The 13791-nt window shown below is 34.7% G+C and overlaps 1 protein-coding gene across 7 annotated transcripts in view; it reads left to right on the top strand.

The window, feature by feature from the left end:
• CDH12 (cadherin 12) overlaps positions 1-13791 on the top strand; it is a 1101741-nt gene that overhangs the window by 450209 nt on the left and 637741 nt on the right. The window lies entirely within an intron of this gene.

Raw genomic sequence — 13791 nt, 5'->3', positions numbered from 1 at the left:
ATTTTAACTTGTTCAATAAAATTTAAAGTAGTCTCCTGAAGTTTTCTTTTTTTTTCTAGTTTTAACATTTTACCTTGAGATTAAATTTAAAATTATCATCTCTAGACAGGTAAATCCAGAGAAATTACATTCTATTTGGCTTTCAAAAATTTGAAAAACAATAGTTATGATGAGGCTTTAATGTTATGATTGTTCATTTGCAATGTGCTTTCTGCGTATGAATCAGTGATTCAATGAAAATGATCAGAGTAGGCTGTTCATTCCAAGCTTATAAATTATTTGAAGCAATGTTCACATTCAGAATTTTTATGAATATAGGTACAAGGAAAATTTAACTTCTATGAAACTGTATATTTGAACTGTAGCCCATTAGATTTTAAAATACTAAAATCTTTTTCTACTGCTATCTAGAGAATAGTATGTGGAAATATGGTATATATAATGCAAAATCTTTAGTGAAAAATAGTAATTTAACCTTGATGTTTTAAACTCACTAATCCTTATTTAAATAGTAGTGTCATATATTACAAGAATTTGAGTTATTGAGGTCCCTTTGCCACTAAAGCAGTAATAGATTAAAGGTTAATATTGTGTGTCTAAAAATCAGCCTACATCTTTCTGATAACTGAATGAAGAATTAATAGTCAAATGGCTTTGCTTTTTATCCATTATATTAAGTACCTGTGTTGATTATTTAGGCTTCTATTTATAGAGTTCAATTAGGTTTTAATTCTTCATTACCTTGTTTACTTAACTGCTAGTATTAACTCAAATATATTCAGTTTGAAACAAAACATTTAATAATAAACATATATGTTATCTTAGGTTGATATCATATACATAAATTATCTATTATTTGAATTTTAAGACTAAATACAATCATCAGACTTAAGATTTTATTAAACTTTTTGAAAAGTAAAAAGAATAAAATGCTATTGATATATTAGATGAGAAAAAGAGCAGTAAACATTAGCTAAGAAGTATAAGAAAAAGACACAGTTGGAATTATTTTTCCAAATTAGTGATACCAATACCCAAAAAATTCAGAGAAAAGTTAACAAACTGAAAAATAAAGAAAATAAAACTGAATAAAGTAGTAGAAAATTGACACTATGAATATACTCTGTGTGTGCATATTTCTTTATTTTTATGTAAAAATCACTATTTTGAAATACAACTTTGCCTTAAACGTGTATACCATAGCTATTTTTCTGCAATTTTTTTTTTATCTCAGGCACGTTTGTTGAAATAGAAACATAAAAATGTTTTGTCTGCATTCTCACCACCCATATATCCACTTTTCAAAGCAATGAAACCTTCTACTGGTAATCTTTGTCAACAAGGTTATTCACAACCTTCATGTTTGTGTAGTTTGTTTTACTTCTGCTTTGTGTGACATTTTAGCCTTTTGTCCATTCCCAGCACTGGGTCCTACTTTTCAAGTCAGTTGTCTAGCTCTCTACCTTTGTTCTTAAATTTTGGAATTTTCAGATCAATACTTTCTACTCCTGACTTTTCATACTATACCTTATCCATAGGAGGCATTTTTCCCTTTCCATAATTCCAAAAATTAAATTTAAATTCTTATACCTGTTTCTCTATTCTCAAAGTTTACTCAGTGTGGAACTGCTAACTGCATAAAGTTACTAGATGGAGTTAAGGCCAATAAATTATTGAACAGGGTATTTAAAAAAGCAAAATAAATGAAATATCTGTCTTTCTAGCTAAGAGTTAGAACGATGGCTAAAGTCCAACCGATATAGGTTAACAGGATTATTTTGATAATGGATGAGCATATATTATTTTAATGCTTTAATATTTTGATGAAAACAGTTATAGGGTAGAAATATTGAGAATATAATAGATTATAATAGATTGTAGATTACAGACTGAACAAAATTTCTATAAGGGGAAAAATATTAAGGACATAAAAGCAGGTATAGAAATTACCCTTGTCCATAAAAGGGTCATTATGTCTTCAAACACAGAAGGAATTTAAATAAGATTGTTTGTATTGTGTTTATTTTGCACACCAAAGTAAACATGAACTTTTCACCCTCAATATTAAGAATCTTTTAAAAACACGACTTTCAATTCAATTAGACATATCACAATTTCCTACTTAATAAATTTAATATATGCTTTTATATATGTATTTCTACCATTCAAATGATATTGTTGGTAAGGTCATGTAAAACACAGAGCACCTAAATATACTTAAGATACTTATAAACAATGGAAGTCCGAATTAAATGACATATTGATAATGAACAAATATTTGGCTTATATTTTCAGGTATATTATTTTTCACAAAATTATTTTTGTATTATAGTCCTATTCATACTAAATTTCTATGATTGAAAAATAAGGTAAATATCAATTTAATAAGTATTGCATTTATTAAATATTTTTAAAATATAAGTCCAAATATTTTAGATGTGACAGGTAACTATAATGGTTAACTGGTCTTGTGAAAGAAACTGGAAACACGCACATATATATTAATTGCAGTAGAATCATAAATTCTAATGCAATTATTATAAATGGACCAGATTGAGTTATATACATGTTTTTATAGAATATCATAAGAATATAGTGATCGACACTGATTTTTAAACCCAGCAATGTCTTTTTATCCTTGTTGGAATTAGAATAGTGATAGTTAATTTATTCTTAGGCATTGTAAAGATGATGGAAATTTCACAGGGTGATGTTTCTTTATCCATGTTGCTGAAGGAATATGGTTTAAAACATACAACAGATTAACCTTTAAATTCTATTGTCACTTATCAAATGAATAAATTGATTGTTTTTCAAAAAGAAAACCAAAACACAACTAAGAAAACAGAATTAAATCATTACACAATTAATCTTAGAAAGTCAAACCTCAACAATAGATATTTATGAGGTGGTCCATGAAATCTTCATGAGACATAAACTTATCCTCTCAAATCATTGCTTTTCTGAGAAGCTATTTAGAAAAAAGGCTATTGTATTAAAAATGTGACAATTGATGCTTTTTGTCTGTTCAGATTTCTAAAGTATAGCACAAAAATATTAGGTTAAAAATAATAAAGATAAAAAAATAAATATATGCTTTAAAAATGTCAGTTACATTACATTCCACACACTATGCTCACATATTTGAAAAAAAAAATTGTCCTCTGGGGGAAATGATGGTGAAATGTGGTGACATAGACTAATATTTTGAGCCCAAATTATGATGAACAATATACCCTTAGGAACATCCAGTTATGATTTGAGTTTGTACCATGAAGTTTGTAAAAATAACCTGCAGATCTCAGGAACTCTCAGTAAGATTAAGTTGTGAAGTCTCTATCTTATTACTTAATAGTCGTATGATTTGAGCTAATGACTTTGATGTGACTCCATTTATTAACCATAAAATTAAGATGAGGAGTTCCATCTTGATATGTTATGATAATTGGCAATACTATACAATCACTAAAATAAAGATTGTTAATTACTTTAATAAACCTGTTGATTTGTAAACCTTTATACTATAGAGATTTCATCTATTTTAAAATAGTAAGTGGATTTCTATAAATGAAATTAATTCAGCATTTTACATTAGATTTTTTCTTTTAACATCTTATTTTTAATTAGAGAGGCAGGGGATTGGAGAGACAAAGAACAGAGACAGAGACAGAAGGGCACAGATTTTTCATCTACTGGTTCTCTCCCTCAGTGCCTGAAACAACTGGGGTAAGGTTGAAGCTAATTCCAATATTCTAAGGGTGCCAGCTATACAAGTGCCTGAGTCATCACTGCTGCTTGCCAGAGTCTGCATAAGCAGGAAATTGGATTCAATCTCTATCACCCTCTTTCCTGTTATGTATTTTAATTTTACATAACCAATTATTTTAATTCCAGATACTTTTTTCACAAAATTGTCAGCATTCCCTTTAGGAATGTCTTTATCACCAAGATGATTTTTTGGGATTTAAATATCATCTTATATATATGCTAGACTCAGTTTTCTTTTTTTTTTATCTGTAATAATGTTCTTTTTTTTTTAACTTTTATTTAATGCATATAAATTTCCAAAGTACGACTTATGGATTACAATGGCTTCCCCCCCATACCGTCCCTCCCACCCACAACCCTCCCCTTTCCCACTCCCTCTCCCCTTCCATTCACATCAAGATTCATTTTCGATTATCTTAATATACAGAAGATCAGCTTAGTATACATCAAGTATGGATTTTAACAGTTTGCTCCCACACAGAAACATAAAGTGAAAAATAATAGATGATTTTTTTTAAATGATGATGAAATCAGAGCAGACCTATTGTCATGTTTAATCCCAGTGAGAGTCAAGTTGGGAATTGATAATTTCTTTTTTTTTTTTTTTTTTTTTTTTTTTACAGAGGATCAGTTTAGTATGCATTAAGTAAGGATTTCAACAGTTTGCACCCCCATAGAAACACAAAGTGAAATATATTGTTTGAGTACTCGTAATAGCATTAAATCTCAATGTACAGCACATTAAGGATAGAGATCCTACATGAGGAGTAAGTGCACAGTGACTCCTGTTGTTGACTTTACCAATTGACACTCCTGTCTATGGCATCAGTAATCTCCCTATGCTCCAGTCATGAGTTTCCAAGGCTATGGAAGCCCTCTGAGTTCTCCGACTCTTATCTTGTTTAGACAAGGTCATAGTCAAAGTGGAGGTTCTCTCCTCCCTTCAGAGAAAGGTACCTCCTTCTTCAATGACCTGTTCTTTCCACTGGGATCTCACTCGCAGAGATCTTTTGCCAGAGTGTCTTGGCTTTCCATGCCTGAAATACTCTCATGAGCTTTTCAGCCAGCTCCGAATGCCTTTAGGGCTGATTCTGAGGCCAGAGTGCTATTTAGGACATCTGCCATTCTATGAGTCTGCTGAGTATCTCACTTCCCATGTTGGATCACTTCCCCTTTATTTACTCCATCGGTTAGCGTTAGCAGGTACTAGACTTGTCTATGTGCTCCCTTTGACTCCCAGTCCCTCCACCATGACCAACTGTGAACTGAAACTGATCACCTGGAACAGTGAGATGGCATTGGTACATGCCACCTCGATGGGATTGAATTGGAATCCCCTGGTATGCTTCCAACTCCACCACTTGGGGCAAGTCAGCCTGAGCATGTCCCAAATTATACATCTCTTCCCTCTCCCATTCCCACCACCATGTTCAACAGGGATCACATAGACTCAGTTTTCTTTCTAATTTTTATTTATGGCATTTTGCTCATCATCTTTGTCAGCTGTTAGGGCATGCTGTTTGAGGCTTTTTTGCTGCCCCCTTTCTTACCCTCCATTGGATCATATGCTGTCTGTCTCCTAATAAAATCTCAATCTCAGAATTTGATTGCATAAAATATGGCAAACATAATCTGTTTTGCATCCCAAAGGTGTTCTTATCAACATAACTTCAGGCATGGAGTCTAATCTAAACATAGAAAAAGGGGGCCAGTGCCTTGGCTCACTTGGTTAATCCTCCGCTTGTGGCATTGGCATCCCATATGGGTGCCGGGTTCTAGTCTCAGTTGCTCCTCTTCCAGTCCAGCTCTCTGCTGTGGCCCAGGAAGGCAGTGGAGGATGGCCCAGGTACTTGGGCTGCTGCACCCACATGGGAGACCAGGAGGAAGCACCTGGCTCCTGGCTCCTGGCTCCTGGCTCCTGGCTCCAGCACAGTGGTGGCCATTTTGGGGGTGAATCAATGGAAGGCAGACTTTTCTGTCTCTCTCTCTCTCTCAATGTCTATAACTCTGTCAAGTAAATAAATAAATAAACAGAGAAAAAAAAAAAGTTTTGCCAGAGAAAGAGCCAGTTTTTATTTTGGTGTGTTACTAAAAATGGAAGAGGTGAAATGGTGAAAATTTTAAGTGGAGGGAAGGATAATACAAAGGCCTTGTAAGCCAGAACAAACCGGAAGCTTTTATATGGCTTAGGTGTAGTGTGCAGACAGTGTGGAGAGTTCGCCGACTCCAATCTTATTTGGACAAGGTCATAGTCAAATTGGAAGTTCTCTCCTCCGTGAAGGGTGACAATGGATAGGAAAGCATGGGATGGAACATTATTTATGTCAGGCTCAGGCAGAGGACCATGAGGAAAGAGATTTTAACTAGACAATGCTTTAGTCAATTTGGGATTGAGAAAAGTCATTTTTACTGTTGAGTATAGAATTAGAGGGAAATGGCAAGCTTAGGGTTGGAAGATATTATTTTAATTTAAACAGGATACAGTAATGATATTATCTGACATAATAATAGTTTGATGGAGTCAGTGGAATCTAAACTATTAAGAACATGTAGATAGGAACTGGTGACACCTTAGTTATGACTGGTATTGGAAGATTGGGTTGACACAGGATTGTAGTTCAGGAAGTAGGTTGGATTATAATGATGCCTTTCACTAAAATGTGCAATCTTAGGAGATATTCTGGAGTGTTAGTGTGAATAATTAGTTTAAAATACAGTTTTTGAATTTGGAAAGTCAATGGCTCATTCAAGGGGAAATATCACAGGACTGGTGGGCATAATGTGTACACTGATATAAAATTCTCCCTAGAGATCCAGGTTGGGCTATTTTTTTCTATTGGCGGTCACTAAGACAGGAGTAAAATTGAAGCCAAAATTTCCAATTTTCTCATTACTTTGGATTAGGTAAATATCCACAGCCAAGTATGAATAAAACAATAGCAGTTAATCTGACCTATGTTTTTTTCATATTTGCCAACTTGCTTCCAAGTATGAATTCTGTGGATATGTTGTTTTATTTTCCTCGGGTCTATGCTCATGAGCTTGTTATAAGTTCATTACAGGTATAGACTCTTTCAATTGTGTTCAATATTGCTTTCTTTAAATGCACTTTTCAAATAGCAATCCACATTCAATAAACAGAGATGACCTTTCTCTCTATTACCGCGTACTTGGCTACTGACAATTTTTCTAATCCTGAAGGCTTTGCTCTGAATGTCTCCTAAATATGCTTATTTGGATATTATTTTTATGCATAATTGGCATCTCAAAAATCTGTCAACCTTTATTGGAATGAATAGAATTTTTATTCTCTCTTGGAAAGAATATCTTTTGGGGGTTGTCAGTTAAAAATAGATACCCCAAATTTTAAAAACTACAAACATATAGGCCTTTTGAATATGTCCTTATAAAGCATTAATCTGTTTACCATTAATACTACAGAGACAGTAGTATCATGCCCATGGCTGCAAATTAGGATAATGAGAAAATTTCAGCACTGGAAGACCTGGTATTGAGCAATGACTCTAAACTATTATACTTCAGCTATTAAGTGAGATACATTTCTCTCCTAAAAGTTTATATTTTTAATTTAAATAATAGGAAAAAGGAATTCTTAACTTCTAATCTAAAAAGACTATTGTAAACATTAAAATTATAATAAAACTTATGTTTTTGAAAGCATTTTGTAGCCCTCAGGTACAATATAAATCTGAAAGTAATTACAGGGTTGATATTTGCTCTTGTGTGTGGAGGCTTGTGATCTAAGAAGTTGGCCTGTTTTGTGGGGAGCAACTCGGACTAGACTAAGTTACTCGAATTAAGACTTATTCTATGCATCTGCTCTCCCACAATATGGCACTGGGAGAGGAGGAAACAGCTTCTACGCAATTGCCTCTCGCCAATTTGATTGACTGAGCTGCAGGAGCTGATCTTGCTCCTGATTGGAGGAGAGCAGCGTGCTCAGCGTGTGGGTAGCAGAGTTGGGATTGGTGGAAGAGGACTATAAAGGAGGAGAGAGACAACATGCACCAAGAACACCTGAGGAACATCTGAGCAGCCCCCGAGAGAGCTGGCCGGCGGTGTGCCACTCCCCCGCGGAAGTGGGGAAAGTGGCAGGGGGAACCGCCCTTCCACAGAGGTGGAAGGGACGGTAGCCAACCCGGGAAGAACCAGCAGCAAACCCGGGAAGGGCCGAGCAGACCAAAGAACAGCACAGGGTCCTATGTCGTTCCTCCTCGAAGAGGGGGAGCGACATAATGGTGCCGTGACTAGGATAGGAAACCTAGGCAGGGTTTAGTGTCGTTCCTCCATGAAGGGGGGGAGCGACATGTTTAATGCAATTGACTACATCTATCACCAATTTATCACATTGACAGATTATATCTAAATTTATTCTTTAAAATACTTTATTTCCTCTTCTGCCTACTGTTTTCCATATCTCAGGGAATGCTAGTTAGAGTTTTGTTTTGGTAGTTTGCTTTTTGTTTGTTTTTTCAATGAGTTGCTCTCTTTGACCTGATAGAATTTTTTTAAGACCTTTCCTTTGGTAATGCATTGACAGCATGTGATAACATTCAATGTGTCATTAAAATGGATCAACCACATATTTGGAGAAGGCAACATTAATACAATATAGATTCTGGAGAGGCTAGCACATTTAAAAATTATTTTTTTCAATATTTATCCCTAGCCCTGTAGAATCAAGTTGCTGCGGAGGTGAAAAACAATGGATTTAGCAAGATACATAAATTAGGTTTAGAAAAAATGTTACCATTAGCTTGTGAGCAGGCTAGTTGTTGTGTTTTTGAATCAGAAATATAATGTGATCCGAGATTGTTAACTTTAAAGTATTCCTTGTGGAAGAATCCTAATTTTATTATTTAATAGTTTATAATGTCATATAATTGTTATAACAACATTACTGGTTACTAAAAATACACAGAGCAAACAAAGAAATACTGGCATTTCGTAGATGCATGCTTCTAATTGCAAAAGTTGTTTCCTCAAACACACACTTCCTTTATAATTATGCTTTCCTCACTCAGTTCTACAGGTATTGTACTGTACAATATATCATGTTAAAGGTCTAGTCATTACTTTGATGCATGAGATTCATTTTACTGGTTAGAAAGGCATGGCTGTTGTAGCAATTTTAATCAAATACATAATTTAGGCAAGTATGTAAGAACAATTTTTTCTACACGTTAATGCCCTTCCATTATTCTGCCTTTGTATATTTTAGCTAATAAAACATTAAAAAATGCAGGCTGCTTACTTAGAAGGATAAAATTAACTGAAATTACAAAGCCACTTTTATATTTTTTATATCACTATAATGAACACTGGAGCTTGCAGATGTAAGGAAGTAGAAACTGTTGACTACATTAGGGAAAAAAAAAAAAAGAGAGAATTAAGTTTCTTCATTCTGATAAAATGTTTCCCTGATCTCGAATGGTGATCTTCTACTTATATACAGCACTTTTTTTAGAGGTTGAGAGATGATAGAAAGAGAAGAACAAGAGAGGCAGACTGGGAAAGAGCTACCATCTAGTGGGCCATGCCCCAAATGCTCCCAACAGCTGGACCTGGAGAGGGAAAAGGTCAGAGGCAAAAATCCCAGTTCAGGTCTCATGCATGGGTGGAATGAAATCTACTCCATGAGCAATCATTGCTGCCTCCCAAGGTCTGCAGTGGCAGCAAGCTGGACTAGGAGCTACAGTTGGGAATTGAACTCAAGTTGAATCATATGGGGCATAGACATCCCAGTCAACAGTTTAATCACCAGAGCAAATGCCCACTCTGTGTCACTAGTTTACATTTCCTCAATTCAAAATGTGGAGTTTAGAGCAACAGTCTTTAAAAGTTTTTTTAACTTAAAAATATACATGTATGTTTAAAATTATTAAATATATATCATTAAATGCTATTGACTTAGAAGGTCCTAGCGTTTGCTAGCATAGATTGGCTATTACATGCAAATATATCTGATTGAAAGATTTTATAATTGTTATTGAAAATTTTAATTTTTCCTCATCATTAAATTGATTCAATCTTGATAATGTCTACCAAATGGACTTTAAAAAAACACATTAACTAGGTAATATCACCATGTAGTAAAATAATCAAATATTGTATCTTGATGGGTTATATTTAATTGTATACTTTAAAGGTATAATAAGGGTCATTGTAAAAATCTAGTTACTGACTCATTTAAGATCAGAACAATGGGAACCACCCAACTTTCATATCTTACTACTGCAGCATATTTTTTAAGCTTCTTGCCTTATTTTATACTACCAATGAAAACCTAGTAATGTTGATTATAAAATATTCACTGCCTCCTGGTTTTTAGTCTTTATACAGCTATTAGCTTGGTAACTGTGTAAAAGTGGTGCCATTTGTAGTTGAGATTGCTTTGCAATCTTTGATTTGTGCTATTAGGGTTTGTACATTGGTCACATACATGTTGGAGCTCCTGTGGGGATTGTGCCTGCCTGAGAAATTTGCATCAGAAGCATTGGAATGACCATGAAATGAATGATTCATTGATTATGTATGCACTGAATACGCTAAAAGACTGCACTCTCTCTTGAGAGACGGCATTCACTTATTACTTCTCTGGATCAGACTCCATGGGAGCAAAATATTGTTTTATAATCTAATACTTGTGCAACCATAATGATGTTACTTAAACTTCTCAATATGTCTTAACCCACATGTAAAGCAAATACCTGTGTATAAGTTTCCTAGGACTGTAAAAGCAAATTACCACAAACTGTGTAGCTTAAAACAAAATAGCTTTCTCTTACAATTCTAAATGCCATAAGTCTGAAAACATTTCCGTAAAGATGTTTTGGGGTATCAGGGACTAATATCTTCCATGCCTTTCTCTGCATGCGTGTAAGTGGCCCAGCTGCCCTCAGCACCCTTTTAGTTAACTATCCTTAATTTGAAGGTCCACACATTTCCAAGACTTATTCTGTCAGCGCATTTCCAATTCTTGGAATCCCAGAAGTTTAATAACCTTCCTTGCTTCCATCCTATGTGTTCCTTCAGTACAAATCGGCAGTGATTCTGCTTGTATATCATTCTCAAAATCATTGCAGGTTTTCAGAGTCTTCAGGGGTTCAGCAGCATTAAAAATGGGCATCCTGAACTTCCTAAATAAGCACTAAATTCCAAGTGAAGTACTGAAGGTACTTGGAAATATCTCAGCCAAATATTCAAGTTCATCATTTACAAATCCTACTTTCATCTAATATTTGAACATAATTCATTCACATTTTCTGCTTCTTGAAAATAATGATCACTTTCTCTTCATTTTAGGATAGCTTATTCATTATTTTCTCCTAAGAAAGCCCAAAAGTATTTTTTCCTGAAGAAACCTTTTACTTAATGAGTACAAATTTCAACAGTACAAGTTTAGGAATATAGTAAATCTTCCCACCCCACCTCCTCCTTCCTCTCCCATTCCCAGTCCCATTCCCCATTAAGATTCATTTTCAATTGACTTTATACACAGTAGACTAAAACTATACCAAATAAAGATTTCAACAATATATTCACACACACACAACATTTTGAGAACAAATTTTACAGTTAATTCTCATAATACAACTCATTCGGGACAGAAATCCCACATGGAACATAAGTGCAGTGACCCCATTGTTAATTTAACAATTAACACTCTTATGTATGATGTCAGTGATCACTCAAGGCTCTTGACATGAGATGCCTAGGCTCTGGAACCCTTTTGAGTCCACAATCTCTGTCAGTATTTAGACAAGGTCGTAAGCAAAATGATGTTCTATCCTCCCTTCAGATAAAAGTACGTCCTTCTTTGATGTCCATTTCTTTCCACTGTGGTTTCTCTCACAGAAATCCTTCATGTAGGACATTTTTCTTTGCCACAGTGTCTTGGCTTTCTATGCCTCAAATGCTCTCATGGATTTTTCAGCCGGACCAGAATGTCTTAAGGGCTGATTCTGAGGTCAGAGTGCTTTTTAAAGTGATTGTCATTCTGAATCTGCTGTATCGACTGCTTCCCACGTTGGAACATTCTCTCCTTTTTAATTCTATCTATTATTATTACCAGACATTTAATCTTATTTATATGATCCCTTTTACATGTAATTCTATCTATATGATCACTTCAACACTTAATATAGTCACTTTAACACTTATGATGGCATTTTTGCCACCCAGATTAATGTGATTTGGGGTCTCATGGCAAGTTCTTATTTCTACAAACATCTTTTCATGACATTGCATGTTTTCCACAATGATAGAAACATTCCCTACAGTTTTCTTCACTTCCTTCTGAGTCATCACCAGAACTGTCTTTAATATGCATGTTACTAACATCATCTCTTTAACATATCCAGACCTTTTTCTATCAGGCACCCTAAATTCTCCCAGCTTCTATCCATTACTCAAATCCAAATCAACTCCTGAATTTGTAGTTATTTTTTTTAGGAAGCAAATTATATCCTTGCAAGAAGTCTTGTATTACTTTTTAGGACTATCGTAACAAATTGCCATAAATTTGAGTGCTCTAAAGAAATAGATATTTGAGGTGGACACTTGGCTTAGCAGTTGAGTTGCCAGATAAGAGTTATATGTATCTTGTCAGTATGCTTATAGTCAATGTCCAACTCCATTTCTGACTACAGCTTTCTGCTAACGCAAACCTTGGAAGGCAATGATGCTGATTTAGGTAGTTGGGCTCCTATGATCCATGTGGGAGATTGGCATGAAATTTGGAGTTTCTGGACCTGCCCATCTCTGTAGGGATTCGGAAGAGTGAACCAGTGGACGAGAGATTGCTCACTCATTCTCTCTTTTTCTTTCCACCCCCTTTCCAAATAAATAGATTAAAAATAAATTTACTTTCTCAAATTTCTGTAGGCTAGAAGTCCAACATCAAGCATTAGCAGAATCTTCTTTTTTTTTTTTTTTTTTTTTTTTGGAAGCTCTAGTGGGCAGAATCTATTCAATGCCTCTCTTCTTGGTTGCCAATGCAATCCTGATGTTCTTTTTATTTCATATTTGGTACTCCTATCTCTTCATTCAGCTCTACTTGGCCTTTCCCTCTGTGTGTGTTACCTCCTGTCTCTTAAAAGGAATCTCATTAAATGTAGGGTCAGCCTAGTCCAGGATGATCTTATCTTGATTTTTTTTTTTTTTTACATTTCAATTGTATCTTAGTGAGTGTTTTACAAACGCTGTCATTCTTACATATGTTGATGGGTAGATTTTGGTAATATCTCTCTTGGAGTTAATATTTAACCCTATACATTACAATTATTTATATTATGGTTTACTATTAAATTAAGCATTGTAGAATTTGATACATGGTATATCTCAATAATGGTATCTATACTTAATGTTTATAACTATTTCAATTAGTGCTATAATATTCCTGTAATAATTTTCAAAGAATATAACAATATTTTCGATAAAATTACACATTATGGGGCCAGTGCTGTGGCATAACAGGTAAAGCCACCGCCTGCAGTGCCAGCATCCCATATGGGAGCCGGTTTATGTCCCAGCTGCTCCACTTCCGATCCAGCTCTCTGCTATACCCTGGGAAAGCAGTGGAGCATTGCCCAAGTCCTTGGGCCCCTGAATCTGCATGGAAGACCCAGAGGAAGCTCCTGGCTCCTGGTTTGCGGGTGGCACAGCTCTGGTCATTGTGGTCAATTGGGGAGTGAACCAGTGGAAGGAAGACCTCTCTCTTTTGCCTCTCTCTCTCTCTGTATAACTCTGACTTTCAAATAAATAAAATAATATTTTTTCAAAAAAACTAAATAAAAACTAATAAAATGCATTGTGTAAAATGTAAATGCAAAGAATTCAGAAAAATAATACATCAGTCATAGATGCTTATTTTTTGGTAAGTGGTGATCCTTATGGAAATAAAAAATAGTTTCAATAGGTTTTAGAGAATAATGAAAAATATTGTGATCAAAATGATCTCCAAGTTTTAGATCTTCAGTTGCAATTATAGATGTGATAAGA

This window comes from Oryctolagus cuniculus, chromosome 14 (assembly GCF_964237555.1).
Source record: "Oryctolagus cuniculus chromosome 14, mOryCun1.1, whole genome shotgun sequence".
NCBI classification, from domain to species: Eukaryota; Metazoa; Chordata; class Mammalia; order Lagomorpha; family Leporidae; genus Oryctolagus; species Oryctolagus cuniculus.
The sequence above is the reverse complement of the archived record's forward strand: the minus strand, read 5'-3'. Positions and strand labels throughout refer to the sequence as shown.